The 17561-nt window shown below is 43.8% G+C and overlaps 1 protein-coding gene across 1 annotated transcript in view; it reads right to left on the bottom strand.

Annotated features, from left to right (window-relative positions):
- NELL1 (neural EGFL like 1) overlaps positions 1–17561 on the bottom strand; it is a 360979-nt gene that overhangs the window by 308963 nt on the left and 34455 nt on the right.

Below are 17561 nucleotides of genomic sequence, written 5' to 3'. Positions count from 1 at the left end.
GTGTGAATTGTGAAGTCTTCTCTTGGACCTCAGATCATGCAGAGTATTTACAGCATATCAAGTCAAGGCTTTCTTTTTCCTGCTAAAATGAAGCCCTGGATGTTAGCTTGTCCAGTTACTGCCTACCCATGTTTGTCTCCCACGGTGTCACCTCCTTCCCTGCAAGACAACACCAATTTAACAGCTGAGAGATGAGTGCTAATTCGGGTTAAAAGGACATATTAATAACTACAGTAATGAAATCCACTTCCAAACCTAAGTGGAACACACAAGCCTAAGTATGCAGGTGCTGACTTTCACTTAAGCCTTTTACACTGCTCAGCTGCATGCAGACCTTAACAGCCAGTGTGCACAAGTGCCACAGAAGGTGTGTGCTCTTCATCATCAGTGGCTTTTACCAGTTGTGTGGGAGCTCTCTAGCACCTAAAAACTGAACCACAGAGCTCTTTGGGAGGAACCTACTTAGGTGATACAACACTAGCTGGGAATCAGTACAAACGCTTGAAACACACCAGGAAGGGGGACCACCAAAACCGTAAATCTGGACCAAAGAAGAATCTCAAACCCTTCTCCACCCTGACAATACCTTGCAATTACATTTTTCATGCAACATGTGAGTGTATTCAGGTCACCTGAGTCAAAGACTCAAATGGCAAAGTAAAAAACAGTCCCAGGCAGATAAAAGCAAAACCAAAACAGAATGAAAACACAGCAGGCATGAGTACAGCATGGAAAAAATAAAGAAGGCTGGTGTGAAGGGACTGCCCTGCTTTGTGAACGCAGGGGCACAAGGGGTGGGGTGGACAGAGAAAGAGGATTTTTCTAAACATGAGCAGAATGTTGATTAATGACTACCACCACTCATTAAAATACCTACATTACAGAATCCCACAATCACCAAGGTTGGAAGAGACCTCAAAGATCATCAGGTCCAAGCTGTCACCACAGACCTTATGACTAAACCATGGCACCAAGTGCCACGTCCAATCCCCTCTTGAACGCCTCCAGGGATGGTGACTCCACCACCTCCCTGGGCAGCACATTCCAATGGCTAACAACTCCCTCAGGGAAGAACTTTCTCCTCACCTCGAGCCTAAACTTACAGTCCTAAGAAATCTGGAGAAGGATTTCTTAATTATTTTGAGTACAGTCAATAAACAGAACCTACTGCTGCTGGCATTTTAAGCCAGGAAAGCACTGGGACAAGTAGTGCCAGTGAAGTCATACTTGCAAAGTTAAACATTTCATAATTGCCATCTGCTGTCAAAGCACAAAAGGAAGTCATCAAAGAGACCTCCTTTCTCTCTTGCTCAGATAAACAGCAGTGAAGCAGAAAACTGGGGAAAAAAATGCTACACAGCATTCTCTCACACAAAATATGTGTGTGTATATATATTCATATCATTGATCATAGCAGCTTAAGAGCCTGAGAGCAAGAGAAGCTCCTGCAGCAGGAAGCACATCCCTTCCTGCAGTCAATCCTTCACAATCTCTTAGAGCCACAGAGCCTAATCGTTTACTACACAATGTTTTGTTTGTTAACAACGAGGCAACAGTTCAGCTCTGGAAAGGTCAGTCAGGTACTGTACTTAATCACATCTCTGCTCTGTTGTACTGTACTTAATCACATCTCTCCTCTATTATGTGAGCAGCACAGGGAATTGCATAGCAATGTAGTTTCTCATCTGGCAAGCTTTAGTGCCAATAGTTAGTTCAGGACTGAAACCAGCTTGTTGCTTATGCACCAAGTTTGTTGTCAGCCTCCCAACTAATTCATACAATACAGAAGTGACTACTTAAAACTTACTGTAAAAGCCAGTACTGACATTTCTATATCTGGGTACACCTAACACACTGCTAGGTACACCTAACACACTGCTAGGTACACTTAACACACTGCTAGGTACACCTAACACACTGCTAGGTACCACAGGACTGTATAAAACAGTAGGTTTCACCTCTTCATTGTCAGGAAAAGAGGATGACAGCAAACCCTGCACCTATTTTTCACTGCACTTCAGCAAGTGCAAATCAGAAGCAGTAACGCTTTGACAGCCATCACTAAACAACAGTCAAGCAAATCCCAGCAGTGGAAACTGGCTGGGTTAGCCCAAGAGCTGTCTATCTCAAGGGTTTAAAAAACACAAGGCACTGTGAACCAACACTCTTGCATTGATTTTATTTTTGAAGGGACACAAATTCTCATCAAGGTGTTGACTACACATACACACAACACACTCCATCACATCCACAGTTCAGAAAATGTAGCTGTCTTGTCTCCACCAGAATAAAATTCATGTGCAAATGGCTTTCTCAATAGCAAACATCTTTTCTTTCCTCATCCTACCAGACTCTGAAGGAAAGCCTCTTTAAAAGCAATAACATAAAGGCCATTCATTCCTGGAAATAAATGTGCCTGCTCTGTGTTTAAATTCTAAGCTGCAAATTGTGGAATGGAAAACAAATGAGTGGGAAAACACAACCTTGGGCAAGAAATCATCAACCTGTGAGAAAACAATTAGTAAATCAGACAAAATAGTTTATTTTTTGTTTAATACCTATCTCATGCACAGGTTTTTCATCTACTATAAACCAACATACAAGAGGCAAGAAAATGAATGAATCTCTAACAGGTGCTTTGCAGGTACTAGCCAATATTTGGAGAGGAAAACATAGGAACAGAAAGAGTCAGGGTCCTGAATAGCCTGCAGCATCTGGGACTTCCTGAATAAATGTATCATCAGCAGGTGTGGTGGGTTGAAGTTCCCCCCAGCATTAACTTTTATCCAGACCAACTCAGTTAGAAGCAGGTGAAGCTGTATTTACAAGCAAAACCTACACTCTACAATGGAATGCAATGAATATGTACAAAATATCCAGGATTTACAATATTATACAGGTATTTACAATTAGCAAACAACACCAAAACCCCCCTTGGTCAAAAGACCAGGGAAGGTGTTCCATTCCCCCACCCCCCCACCCTCCCCAGCCGAAGACAGAGAAAGGAGTTGAGAGAAAGCAGTGGGTTAGACTTATCCCAAGGCCAGCCAGAAGCTCATCTCCCTCCCAAGCAAAACAGCAGAGGAGAGCAGAGGAGAGCAGAGGAGAGCAGAGGAGAGCAGAGGAGAGCAGAGGAGAGCAGAGGAGAGCAGAGGAGAGCAGAGGAGAGCAGAGGAGAGCAGAGGAGAGCAGAGGAGAGCAGAGGAGAGCAGAGGAGAGCAGAGGAGAGCAGAGGAGAGCAGAGGAGAGCAGAGGAGAGCAGAGGAGAGCAGAGGAGAGCAGAGGAGAGCAGAGGAGAGCAGAGGAGAGCAGAGGAGAGCAGAGGAGAGCAGAGGAGAGCAGAGGAGAGCAGAGGAGAGCAGAGGAGAGCAGAGGAGAGCAGAGGAGAGCAGAGGAGAGCAGAGGAGAGCAGAGGAGAGCAGAGGAGAGCAGAGGAGAGCAGAGGAGAGCAGAGGAGAGGAGAGCAGAGGAGAGCAGAGGAGAGGAGAGCAGAGGAGAGGAGAGCAGAGGAGAGGAGAGCAGAGGAGAGGAGAGCAGAGGAGAGGAGAGCAGAGGAGAGGAGAGCAGAGGAGAGCAGAGGAGAGCAGAGGAGAGCAGAGGAGAGCAGAGGAGAGCAGAGGAGAGCAGAGGAGAGCAGAGGAGAGCAGAGGAGAGCAGAGGAGAGCGAAGTGAAGAGCGAAATGGAAATGAGAAGAATTGTTATGGTACATCTCCTTTTATCCCAGACATTTATCCAATGAATTTGCTTAGAATAATCTTTTGTTTTCCTTTTTCACACCCAGTAGTGATTTACTGATATCTTTCTACTTTTCTACTCAAAATCTGCAGCTAATTTTAAAGGCATAACCCTAAAACTACCACAGTAGGCAAGTGTAAACTTCCAGGATTGCCATGAGACCCCTAAACAAAAGCCCAAGGGAAATCCCCAAGTATTACAAGTAGTTCTGCTTCTGCACCACATCCACCTGAAGCCTGTGTGTCGCTAGCTACTGCAGTCACTCCCTGAGACTCTCCTCGAGACCTTTTCCCAGAGAGAGGAGAGAGTAATCTACCTGTCAACTTGTTTGCACAAAGCTTTCTTGTTTTATTTGTTATTTCTTGATCAGGATTTTTTTTATATGTATATTTTATTTGTTTTTTTCCAAACAGGCAGGATCACAATTTCATCAGACAGATGAAATTCTCCCATGTATTAAGAGAGCTTACTGTTTAATCGAACAACAACGAGATGTGACCTTGGCTGAAATCTTCCCACTACTAGAGTTTTCATATTTGCTAAGCAAGTAAGCTCCCGCTTCCTTCTTTTATACAGTTATAGATCTCAAATGCCTTTTTACTAGGTCTGTCCACAGTCTCTCATTCAAAGGCCAATGTGTAAGAGAAAAGGGAAAAAAAAACTATTAGGAAAAACATGTTGCTAAATTCAGATGAATTTTATGCACATCCAAAAAAGTTGGGATGTTTTAAGATGCTGCAATATGCTATGCAGAAGGAGAATATTATTGCACAAACAGCTGAAGATGCTTTGCAGTCCTGACAACTTTTGCAACCCCCACACAAATATTGTTATGAGAGGATAAAGCCTGATTCAGTGGTGCTGTTCTTTTTTTCCCCTCTTCAGTCACAATCACAGTGAATAGTTCACTGTGTTCCTGACAGCTCCCTTTTACTTCCAGTTCAGAGGAAAAAGCTGTCTAAAAGTAGACTGTAGGTTGGAAACATCTGCTTTGGATGTAATGCCCCCAAAAAAACCCATGGAGAAGTCACTATCAGCATTAAATAACAGCATGTAAAACATCTGAAGCAGAAAAAGCAAAGTGTTTCTGTAAGGGGAGTTGGCTTAACCCCTCATCTGCATCAAAGGTATCTGTTAATCTCTTTATTACATCCACTACTGATCTTCATCTGCACCAAACAAACATGTTGCATTCAAAGGTTTGACTGCTGTTGGGTTGTGAAAGTGGCAAAAGCAGGGAAGGCTCACAGACTCCAAGTAAGACACAAGCCCAGGAAGAGCTCCTGGATCTGTGTCCTTCTGAACCTCCTTACTGCACATAGCACCTTGAGTACTGTGTCCAGTTCTGGGCCCCTCAGTTTAAGAAGGACATCGAAACACTTGAACGTGTCCAGAGAAGGGCAACAAGGCTGGGGAGAGGCCTTGAACACAAGCCCTGTGAGGAGAGGCTGAGGGAGCTGGGATTGTTTAGCCTAGAGAAGAGGAGGCTCAGGGGTGACCTCATTGCCCTCTACAACTACCTGAGGGGTGGATGTGGCGGGGAAGGGGTTGGTCTCTTCTCCCAGGCAACCAGCACCAGAACAAGGGGACACAGTCACAAGCTGCGTCAGGGGAGGTTTGGACTCGAGGTGAGGAGGAAGTTCTTCACCAAGTGAGTCATTCGGCATTGGAACGGCTTGCCCAGGGAGGTGGTTGAGTCATCGTCCCTGGAGGCGTTCAAGAGGAGATTGGACGTGGCACTTGGTGCCATGGTCTGGTCATGGGGTCTGTGTTGATAGGTTGGACTCGATGATCCTCGAGGTCCTTTCCAACCTAAGTTATACTGTGATACTGTGAACACTTTTTGTTTGTATCTTTACGATGCTCACATCTATCACAAGACATTGAAATATCCCACAATGAAGACAGGGCACCATCTGCTAAGCATGATACCGATTAGATGCTTGATAAGAGCTCTAAGAACTAAAGCAAAGCTACTTTTTACATTCAATTCTGGAAATGTTCTCCTTTATCACTTTCAAACACAAATAAAGGAGAGTTATAATTCTGACTGTACAACTTCCATCATCCCTGATCAAGTGCCAAATGAAGCCCCACAGCCTCTTTCAAGGAGCAGCACCAGCACTTATAGCAGATGCTCTTAAAGCTACTGAACAGATGTCCCAGGGCAAGGCAGCAGGCACAGATGGCATCTCTGTGAATATGTACAAACTTGGGGTTGCCATCTAGTCAAAACACTTGTGCATCTGCTTAACTTTGTGTGAGAGAAGGTCAGAACCACAGGAGTTCAAGGATGGAAGCACCGTTCACTTTGCACATGCTGCAGCGACACAGTGATGTCCGTTCTCTCCACTGCTGGAAAAAAATCCCTGCCATAAGAAGAATCAAGCTGTTATTGAAGAACAGCTTCTGGAAAGTTCCATCAGTCTGGTCGAGGCACAGCTGTCAGTTTTTCATAGCAAAGGAAGTTTAAAGGAACTTCAGGGACCAGTCCGTTTGATGTCACCAGCTAGAAGTTTGGGAAGCTTCCACACAACTTTGCCTGTTCAGACATCTTTGGACACGCAGCTTTCTCACTGCACAACAGCATTGTGCCAAACAGAATATCAGAGCATTTAATGATGGTGAGTGATAAGAATGGCTTCAGGCAAGACTGTGCTTTAGGATCTTCACAGACATCTTGATGTATTCAGACACAAACAGCCATAGAATCCACTTGCTTTATCACACAGATTTCAGGGGTTTCAGTCTAGAGAGACTTGGTGATGAATCATAGATCATTACTCCTTTGGCCTTCCACTGCTCTTCACTACTGATGGAGTCTGTGCACACAGTGGAACACACAGCACAGTGTTATTTCAGTTGTGCTACCAAAGTGGCTCAGCCAGGACAGCCACATAAAAGTAACTGGGAGCTTGTTCTAATGCTTTCCAGTGGAAAGCAAGTCAGGCCAGGAGCAAGCAGTGGGTGCACTGCGCTGCAGATAAACTGGCAGGCACAGGCCCAAGACCATTACCACAGCCCAAAAAGCCATACAGAGCAAAAGCAGTGCCTGAGACAAGAGATGCATCTCTTCAAACAGAAGTAAACGCTCACTTTACTGTTGTCACCAGAGTTCTGTATGGACACAAAATTAGAACAAGTAACTGCTGCCAAGCCAAGTATTTCAGTTGCTTGCACAGGCACCCTTCTAGTCTAGTCACTGTAAAGTGACAGGGTAAGATCCCAAGGTCTGAAGCACTACTCATTGCCAAACATTGGATTTTGAAGAAATGGTCTTACACTTGAGCAGTGTACAGATGTAGCCCTCCACTACTTACTGACAAACCGTACAAAGCTACTTTCTACAGGTGGTTTAAATAGAGGCAGATCGAGGAGCTGCGGCACAAATCCACACGTGGTAAATCTCTACTTCTCACTGTGGCTGAGACTACATACTGATATCATCAAAGCTCACAAGCTAAATCAGACTGGCATCAGGTAGCACAAAAGGTGTTGTGAATAGAAAAAGGATCATCTGTGACAATGAAGGTATCTTGCTGAAAATCATATGAAGCTTCTACAAAAGAAAATGCAAACACTAAACACCGGCTGTTGTGCAAAGACTTTACCATCACCTACAGTATTCCAAAAGCATTCCTTCTACACAAGCAGATCCAAAGTAAGCCAAATCTTAATACTAAGTACTTTCAAATCCCTCAAGTAAGAGCCCAAGAGTTCAATTTCACTCTGCTGTTGGCTACTGGAATGTGTCCAGAGAAGGGCAACAATGCTGGTGAGGGGTTTGGAGCATAAGCTCTATGAGGAGCTGGGGTTGTTTAACCTGGAGAAAAGGAGGCTCAGGGGAGACCTTATTGCTCTCTACAACTCCCTGAAGGGAGGTTGTAGCCAGATGGGGGCTGGTCTCTTCTTCCAGGCAACCAGGACCAGAACAAGAGGACACAGTCCCAAGCTGTGCCAGGGGAGGTTTAGGCTGGATGTTAGGAAGAAGTTCTTCACAGAGAGATTTGTTGGCCATTGGAATGTGCTGCCCAGGGAGGTGGTGGAGTCACCATCACTGGAGGCGTTTAGGAAGAGGCTGGATGGGTAGCTTGTTGCCATGGTTTATTTGATTAGATGGTGTTGGATGATGTGTTGGACTCGATGAATGATCTAAAAGGTCTTTTCCAACCTGGCTAATTCTATTCTATTCTACCTAAACAGGATTCTTTCAGACATTTGCATCCTTTCATTTCCAACAAAAGGAACAAAATCCAGTCAATTAAACAACTTTATTGTTCCACCCAAGCCACTGCAAGGACAATAGGAATAATGTTATAACAGCCTAGCATGAAACATTTAGTACTAAAAAACCCCACACTGACATTTTCTATAAATAAACATTTTGTCTTTTGTTCTACAAATCTACGTGACAGCTGGGCATGCAAGCTGCAAGGCAGCACTCGCTTAGGATGCTGAAAGCATGCTTTTGTGGACCTGCAACTCAGCAAAGGACATCTAAATACAAATTTACTTTATTTATTTATTTTTTTTTATCATATAAAGAAAAAAGGTAACCCAATCATCTGCCTGCCAGCTAAAAGACAGCTGGAGCCAGAGCTGGTATGAAGTACCTGTTTATTTTCATTGCATGCATTGCCGACCGACTGGACAGATGGGCAGAGTCCAACAGGATGGCATTCAATAAGTCCAAGTGCCGGGTGCTGCACTTTGGCCACAGCAACCCCATGCAGAGCTACAGGCTGGGGTCAGAGTTGCTGGAGAGCTGCCAATCAGAGAAGGACCTGGGGGTACTGATTGACAGCCACCTAAACATGAGCCAGCAGTGCGGCCAGGTGGCCAAGAAGGCCAATGGCATCCTGGCCTGCATTAAGAATAGTGTGGCCAGCAGGAGCAGGGAAGGCATTGTGCCCCTGGACTCTGCATTGGTTAGGCCACACCTGGAGTCCTGTGTACAGTTCTGAGCCCCTCAGTTTAGGAAGGACATCAAGACACTTGAACATGTCCAGAGAAGGGCAACAAGGCTGGGGAGAGGCCTCGAGCACAGCCCTGTGAGGAGAGGCTGAGGGAGCTGGGATTATTTAGCCTGGAGAAGAGGAGGCTCAGGGGTGACCTTATTGCTCTCTACAACTACCTGGAAGGTGGTTATGACCAGGAAGGGGTTGGTCTCTTCTCTCTAGCAATCAGCACCAGAACAAGAGGACACAGTCTCAAGCTGCACCAGGGGAAGTTTAGACTCGAGGTGAGGAGAAAGTTCTTCTCCGAGAGAGTCATTCGCCATTGGAATGTGCTGCCCAGGGAGGTGGTGGAGTCCCCATCCCTGGAGGTGTTCAAGAGGGGATTGGATGTGGCACTTGGTGCCATGGTCTAGCGATGAGGTCTGTGGTGACAGGCTGGACCTGATGATCTTTGAGGTCTCTTCCAACCTTGGTGATACTGTGATACAGTGTGATACTGTAAGGACTGACCTTAAGCACTTTTGTTTCCATTTTATGTGACTAAAAATAAATAAATAAATAGATAGATAGATAGATAGATATCTTCACAGTCCCTGCTACCTGCCTACTATCTGAAAAAGACCTGGTCTGTCTCCTATCCATAGTAAACCAAGTAGGTAGCACAACACTGCACCTAAAAATAGTACAGCGTTTTAGCAGGCTTCAGACCTAGCACAGTCAGCTGGACAGAAGAGTCTTATCATTTGAGCAAGGTAAAGTCACAAGACTCCTGAGCTGCTACCTCTAAACCCCACCAAAAAACACCCCACCAAATGATGGTCCTCATACACATGTAGACACAAACACCCACAAGAACCAAGACATCTCTACTAAAAGTAGGTATCTGCAAGAGGTGGCCAAGTAATGGGAGAAATTTATTCCCTCCCAAAAAGCAGCAGCTGATCTCACAGTAAGGGATGCAATCTAATGTCAGCACTCCTGAAAGAAATGGCCTCACTTTCCTACCTGCTTATTCCACCCTCATCCTTTCTAGCCATTCAGTTGCAATGCAACATGCCTACCCACTGAACTAGACTGACAGGAAAAAGAAAGAATCATTTCTTTACATATCACCACTCCAAACCCACCACCTCGTACCGGCAAGGAACACAACCCACAATCACACTCTGAAGCAGTCCTTGAAGGGCTCATCATCCACAACCCCTGGCCAAAGGTCAGTTCCCCCAGTGCACCAGTGAACCATCTGCAATCCACAAAGCATTTCAATCTAAGAACTTTCCGAATAGGAGCTGTTAACTTTTTAAGGCTAAGCAGGGAGTCTGGGCTGGCATTAACTCAGGGATCACCATAGGTATGCAAAAGCCTGGAGTGTGACCACAGTCCCCAGCAGAGCTGTAACCAAAGCAGAGTATTGCCCCAGTCCAGTTCCTCCTTCCTCCCGCTCATCACTGCAGCAAAAACTCTGCTCAAGGGAGCCCCAAATACACAGTCTGTAAACAGCAGATTTTAATCAAACAAAAGAGGATAACATAGCCTTTTAAACTAATGAGATCTACCACAATATCTGAAAACAAATTGCTCTAATTGCTATGTCCTTACACAAAAGGTTCTTCTCTCTGATCTTGCCCATAAATCCAGCTTTTCAGTGAATTCTTATGACAAATTGTATTTGTCTGCATTTCTCTTAGATTCCCAGCAAAAGATCTTTTCCTTTCCGCTCTCAAGGCTCAGTCACGTCTTCTCCCTGCTGCTCTCTGAATGCCTTCGGTCTCCACCTGCCCCGCGGGTCTCCCCTTTCCCCTTCTTCCCTCCCTGCTGCCACCTGAGCAGCAGCAGCAGCTTTCCACAGCTAACAGCCAGTCATTAGGGCAGGCACTGCCACCCTCCTACCTGTCAGAAGGGAGCACCTAGGGCAAAGAAAGCACACAGGCATCCTTACTGAACTGCAAACAAAACCTCAAAACCAGGCACAGCACCCAGTCTAAGGGCCAACCAACCAAATGGCCATTTATGAATAATGCCTTGCTGACATCAAACTGTCTGATCTTTGTTCCATTATTCAAGTTACATTTCCAACAAGCAGCCCAAACTCAGCAGACAACTGTTACCAGAAAGTTGCCTTCAGTGTGAGACATTTCAGTGCGAGACATTTCAGTGCCTTGCTTGTATCAGAGGTCCATAAAACAGGCAGATAGAATTAACTCAGCATGCTGGAGCTCCTGGCTGACAGCAACATTTCTGCACTGTCCAAATTCAGTTTTAAAGAGTTTCAAGCTCTATGAGGATCAACCCATTGGTGACCCTGATACAGGGATCAGAGGTGCAAAAGGAAAGGTTGTGCTAGGGGTTTAGGAGGCAAGAATGAGCCTGAAGCTACCCATATAGGATCTTAGATGTGGTGCACTGCTGTTTTCACGTGAGGTGATCAATTAATAACTGGTACAACAGCTGCCAGCACAAGAGATGATGGCAGGTACTTGGTCTGACACCATACAAGGTTAGTACTCAAGCCCTGTTGTATGGTGTAGGACTGGTATGTGTAACTCTCATTAGGATGGGTTTAGTACTGTTAGAGCAGTTATTCTTGGAACCAAGACATTAACAATAACTTGAAAGTAGAATGTAATTGAGAAACTAAAAGGGTTTAACTCTTCTTTAAGACACTGAAGGCCTTTGGTTTGGGGCTATCTTAAATTTCTAGAGAGCAGTCAGGATTATAGGGTAGAGTGGCAGAAGAAACAGAGAGTGGTCAGGCACTGGAATGTGCTGCCCCTGGAGGTGGTTGAGTCACCAATCCTGGATGTGTTTAAAGATTGCTTGGATGTGGTGCTTGGGAATATGGTTTAGGGGTGAATCCTGTAAAGTAGAGTTAATGGCTGGATTTGGTGATCCTGAGGGTCTTTTCCAACCTGAATGTTTCTGTGATTCTGAGTAGAGTTGATAGGTTAGGATGGTATTAAGGTGTGTTGGTAGTATACCACTGGTTTATGTGGTTTGTGGAGTTTGGTGGGAGTGTGACTGTTGAGTAACAGAGATACAAGAACAAACCTAGCAGAGATAGGAGGGCAATAATTAAGGCTGTTGTGGTTATTTCTTGTTTGGTAAGTCCTTGAATGATGGGTCATTGAGGCAGGAAGCCTGTAAGTGGTGGGAGTCCAGGTAAGGATAGTAGAGTGAGTATATGAACTGCATTGAGTATAGGGAGAGAGGTTCATGAGGTTATTACTGCTGATAATTTTAGAGTGTTGGTTGTGTTCAGGGTAAGGAATATGGTGGTGATTATTAGGGTATAGAGGTAGAAGGTTAAGAGAGTGAGTCAAGCCACTCTGCTCCAATAGCCAACAAGGTTCAATCAATGTGTTCCAACAGCTGTTTATCAGCAGCATGCTAATGCTTCAGAGAGACAATTGTCAGCTTGGAGTGCATAAAACACCTGCTCTCAAGCAGGGAGCCACAGGATGGAAGATAGCTCCTCAAGCACTAACTCCTCTCTCACAATACTTGAATCAGTGGAAGATGTATAGAATAGAAGAGTCCTTCCTCACTTTCTTATTTTGCATACTTTGACCCCGTATGTAGCAGTAGGTGAGTCCAATTCTGTATTTGTTTGCATCTCTAAAGATCTTTTGTTAACATAAGAAAGAAAGATGAAACAAAGCTCATCTGCTTGTTCCACTATGGGGGAAAACAAACAAAAAGCCAGGTGTGCAGATGACTCACATATTTCACTTCAGCTCATTGAGAGAGATGGAAGTAAGGTTGGATCTTTATATTCTCAGTACAGCTTTCCAGTTTAGCAATTCTACATATAAATATTAATGAGGATGTGGCCTTTACCCTAAAATTAAAAGGTTAATGGATATATGTGCAGAATTCTCCCTTTCCTTTTTGAGTACTAGGCATCTCAGAACCCAATATGTATATACACATCTTACAGGGAATAACCTGAAATGGAGCATGGAGTAAATCCAATCTTTCAGGTTTACAACTAGGTCAGAAGTCACTTGCACAGGTTTCTTTTCATTAATTAGGTTTCAGTGTTAAATTTAACTAGCTTGTTACCCTTTTGTGGCTTTAACCAACCATACTGCAGCCTGGTAGCCTTCCAACTCCTACTTGTGAAGACAGAGCTTTCTATCCACTCCTCAACAGTCTCAGAAGCTGTTCATGGTGCCACTGAGGGCAAGTACTCAACAATATACTAGAGTCCTATGCTTGTTCCCCCCACCAAGACGCAAAAACTGAATTGCTAGGAGTGTGATACATTTATCACACCCTGAATTTGTATGTCAACACAGCTAGAATAGAATAGACCAGGATGGAAGAGACCTTCAAGCTTGCTGTCACACAGTGAGTGCCCCAGTTCTCCACTCAATAAATCTAGTTCATCATAGCAGTACAATTAGCTGCAAGTTTCCAAATATTCAGCATGGCATACATTCTCTGAAGTTGAGGTGCCAGACATAGGTTATCAGCAGCAACGAATAGAATAGAATAGAATAGAATAGAATAGAATAGAATAGAATAGAATAGAATAGAATAGAATAGAATAGAATAGAATAGAATAGAATAGACCAAACCAGGTTGGAAGAGACCTTCAAGATCATCGCGTCCAACCTATCATCCAACACCACCCAACCAACTAAACCATGCAACCAAGCACCCTGTCAAGTCTCCTCCTGAACACCTCCAGCGATGGTGACTCCACCACCTCCCTGGGCAGCCCATTCCAATGGGCAATCACTCTCTCTGTGTAAAACTTCCTCCTGACCTCCAGCCTGAACTTCCCCTGGCGCAGCCTGAGACTGTGTCCTCTTGTTCTGGTGCTGGCTGCCTGGGAGAAGAGACCAACCTCTGCCTGTCTACAACCCCCCCTTCAGGTAGTTGTAGAGACCAACATGGTCACTCTTGAGTCTCCTCTTCTCCAGGCTAAGCAACCCCAGCTCCCTCAGCCTCTGCTCATAGGGCTTGTGTTCCAAGCCCCTCACCAACTTTGTTGCCCTTCTCTGGACACGCTCCAGCAAGTCAACCTCCTTCCTAAACTGAGGGGCCCAGAACTGGACACAGTACTCGAGGTGTGGCCTAACCAGTGCAGTGTACAGGGGCAGAATGACCTCCCTGCTCCTGATAAATAAAAACATTTTAAAAAAATAGGAAAAATATTTTCAGCACTCCCAAGAAGCTAATCTTCCAATCATTCATTTCCTGACTTACTGTCTAATCCTATCATGGTGGGATCTCCCATTTTGAAACACCCTTCAGAGAGAATGACAACACGTGGATAGAAAGTTAGCTCTACTAAATGTGAAGCGAATTGAGAAGATGACCTGGGACACATGAAAAATATTAGGGAAGAACAAGAAACTTGGCATTTAAAAAAAAAACAGTTAATTTTTCATTCTCTTTAGTAACCAGGAAGAGTTACAAAAGCAACAATGACTTCTTTGTGAAGGCAAGAGAGAGGAACAACACACAAGACAGAGAGACCTTCAAAAATGCACATAATGAGACCTTGAGGAGAAGGTGAACAAGGGACACAATTTTCACATCAGTAAGAGAAGAAAATTTCACAGCATTCAGTTGCTTTAAATTGCGCTCCAGAGTAGTCAGGAAATGATAGTCAGCACCTTTGGTGAAAGCTAGAGCATTAGACTGGGTACCTGAACATACTTGACACATTTCTCCACACACTGATGTTTACCAGCAGTGAGAAGCAGCCATCAATATGCCTCCAACTCAAGAGGCCAAAGAGCAGAAAGATTATGCCAATTCCATCTAATTTATGTTCTTGGGCTTTGGAGCATGCAAGGCCAGAGCAGATTAGGAGAAGGCAGACAACTTTGGATGCAACTGTACTAAATCACTGCTGATACAAGGATTCATTACAGTGGAGATTTCAAACATCTTGGTCTTTTCCAAGTGTCTCAATGGTATGAAGAGTCAAAGATTGTGAGTGAAACAGATGACAAATATCTTCTAGGAAAGGCTGGCTAGCATAGTTCTCCAATAAAGAAAGTAATTTTCACTTTCTGCACCCTGTTTGTCCATCCTGTATTATATTTTGTTATATATATGTATATATATATAATTTGGAGACAAAAGGGTATCATCTTCATATTTACCACTGTGTTCCAGATAACTATGTAGACACTGCACTGTTCAATTAGACTTAAGTTGTGTTAATGAAGATTTACATGTTTCAAACATTGGGATCATGAAAATAAAGTCTTTGTCATCATTAAAGCTGATTCAATAAGATATTAATGAATATACATTTATCATGATCGTAGCATAACTTTTGCCTATCAAATGATGACATAAATTAAGAGCAAATCTCTAACTGCTGTGAAATCTCCATTCACCAGGGCAAAACAGCAGATCCAAACTACTGACTTAATGAAAAGTGGCACTCCTCTGCTTGTAATAATTCTGATTTCAGAATATCATGCTATTGGAAAATAAAATCTTTCCAAAACTTACTAGAGAAATGAACTATAAACCAAGCATTCTATGTATCATAGTATCATAGTATCAGTCAGGGTTGGAAGGGACCACAAAGATCATCTAGTTCCAACCCCCCTGCCATGGGCAGGGACACCCCACACTAGATCAGGCTGGAGAGAGCCTCATCCAGCCTGGGCTTAAACACCCCCAGGGACGGGGCCTCGACCACCTCCCTGGACAACCCATTCCAGGGCTTCACCACTCTCATGGTGAAGAACCTCCTCCTCACATCTAGCCTGAAACTCCCCACCTCCAGCTTCATTCCATTCCCCCTAGTCCTATCACTACCTGTATTGCTGCCTCGTGGCAATCATCTCCATTTCATGCATCATGAATAAAATAATGCCTTTAAAACCAGTTATTCTGAGATATGTACCTTAGAATCTGTGTGTGTAGATATCCACACCTCTTTTCGGTGCTTGAAATAAAATCCATCAACTATTAAGTCTGTGTCCTACAGCAAAAGACATCTCCCATAATGATATAACTGTGGTCCCAAGGTGCATGTTCTGAAGTCTTGAGCTTTTAACTTTGCTAGTTTTGGTATGCTGGTAAGTTAAAAAACATTATGTCACTAACTGCAATCTCTCCAGTTTTGTGCATAAGGGAAGAGTTCTTGGCTTTTCCATAGTCAAAAGCTATACTGGTTAGGTAATAAATGTAACCTTACACTCACTCCCAAAGGTCTTAATCATGCTGAAACACAATGATGTCTCTTTCTATTCTCTTTGCATTGTCTGTTTTCATAGACACATGGAAGGTTGAAAAAAAAGGCTTGACAAAGGAAAATGTGTCACCAGCACAGGACCATGATAATGATCAAAAGCTTAGCAGGAGTGACAACTTTTAAAAGGCTTCCCCTGTGTAAAGGACCTGCACCCATTTCACTTCACACATAAAGCTAAAGCCTAATGTGACCTGAACAGTTTGAGCAAAATAAACATCACGCTGAAACTTCTGCTACTACGCCCATTTCAGTTCACACATAAAGCCAAAGACTAAAGTGATCTGAACAGTTTGAGCAAAATAAACATCAAGCTGAAACTTCTGCTACTACATCCATCATAATGTAAGCAGGGTTCTCTTCAGTAATATTTGATCTCTACTCCTCATCAACATTAACAAACATTTTCTCCATTGTCATCCTCTTTACTAATTTCTGCCACCACAGACCTAAGAGTTTGAAAGCACTGTCTTTATCAAGGTCCAAACAGCAACATCAGAAACTAAGGAAACAAACGGTGACTCTGTTTTAAGTGATACACAACAAAGCCAGAAAAGAAAGATAATTGCAGTAATCCATCTGACAGCCAGAAGGTAGTAGCAGTCATTAGCAACAGTGGACATGCCCATTTTGACTCTTACATACAACTACCCACACTGAAACTACCTCAGCTACTACACACACCTACAAAGGTTTAAGTGGTACCAGCAGCCAATCCTTCAACTATATATCCTTTTAAATGGATGTCTATTAATTTGAAAGACAAAGATAAGCTCAGCGCCAGGAAGGACAACAGCAGTGTATTTTGCTCAGCGAAGATTACTCCTGCATAGCACGTCTCTCTGCAAGCCTCTGTCTCTGCATGTCAAGATAGAGGAGCTAAGGTAGCTAAATTGAGAAGAGGCCATATCTAAAAATCCACTGCATAATCATCACTGCCACTGTAGTCTGACCTTGAATTTGGCCAAGTGCGTGTGTCCATCCCTACATGTGACACTGGCCCTCTGTCAATGGCTCTCCTCAATGTCCTCTTTCTCAAAGAGGGGGGGGAAAAAGGGTAAGTTAGAAATTCCTCAGCATGGCAAACTGATCCTCCTAACCCCGGCCTCAAAAGGGACTTCAAGGGTCCTCTGGTCCCATGTTTCTTGGGAAAGACATGGATTAAGTCATTGCCTTCTCTTTCACATACTTTCTCAACAAAACACGCCAAGCGCCAGCGCCACACACCAGCGCCACGGGCTAACAGGTGTGTACAATTAATACAATTAAATGCTAATAAGAATACAATTAAATGCCAATAAGAATTTTATTTCCTTTAAAAAAAAAAAATAGGCTGCAGAGTGATTGCTGTCAGCTTTGAAATGGGAGCACCCAAGGAACATCCTACTACGTGTATGACAACAGGAAGTCAGACTAGATACGAAAGTCCTTAAACCCTAAGAAATTATGAATAAAGCATCCAAAAAGTTACAAGCAGGGTGTTGTTTGTCACGAGAGACACTTCACAGCCTCAAAACATCACTGGGTCACAATACAAGGCACAATTACTTCCTCTTTTTAATGATGATGACTGCCACTCTAAAAGCTAATGAAAGAGACCTCTTGTCCTCCTGCACTGACAACAGAAAAAGAGGCACAA

Source organism: Melanerpes formicivorus, unplaced genomic scaffold (assembly GCF_026170545.1).
Source record: "Melanerpes formicivorus ecotype bairdi unplaced genomic scaffold, bMelFor1.0.p_v2 SCAF_16, whole genome shotgun sequence".
NCBI classification, from domain to species: domain Eukaryota; kingdom Metazoa; phylum Chordata; class Aves; order Piciformes; family Picidae; genus Melanerpes; species Melanerpes formicivorus.
Note: the sequence above shows the minus strand (reverse complement) of the source record. Positions and strands in the feature narration are given on the sequence as shown.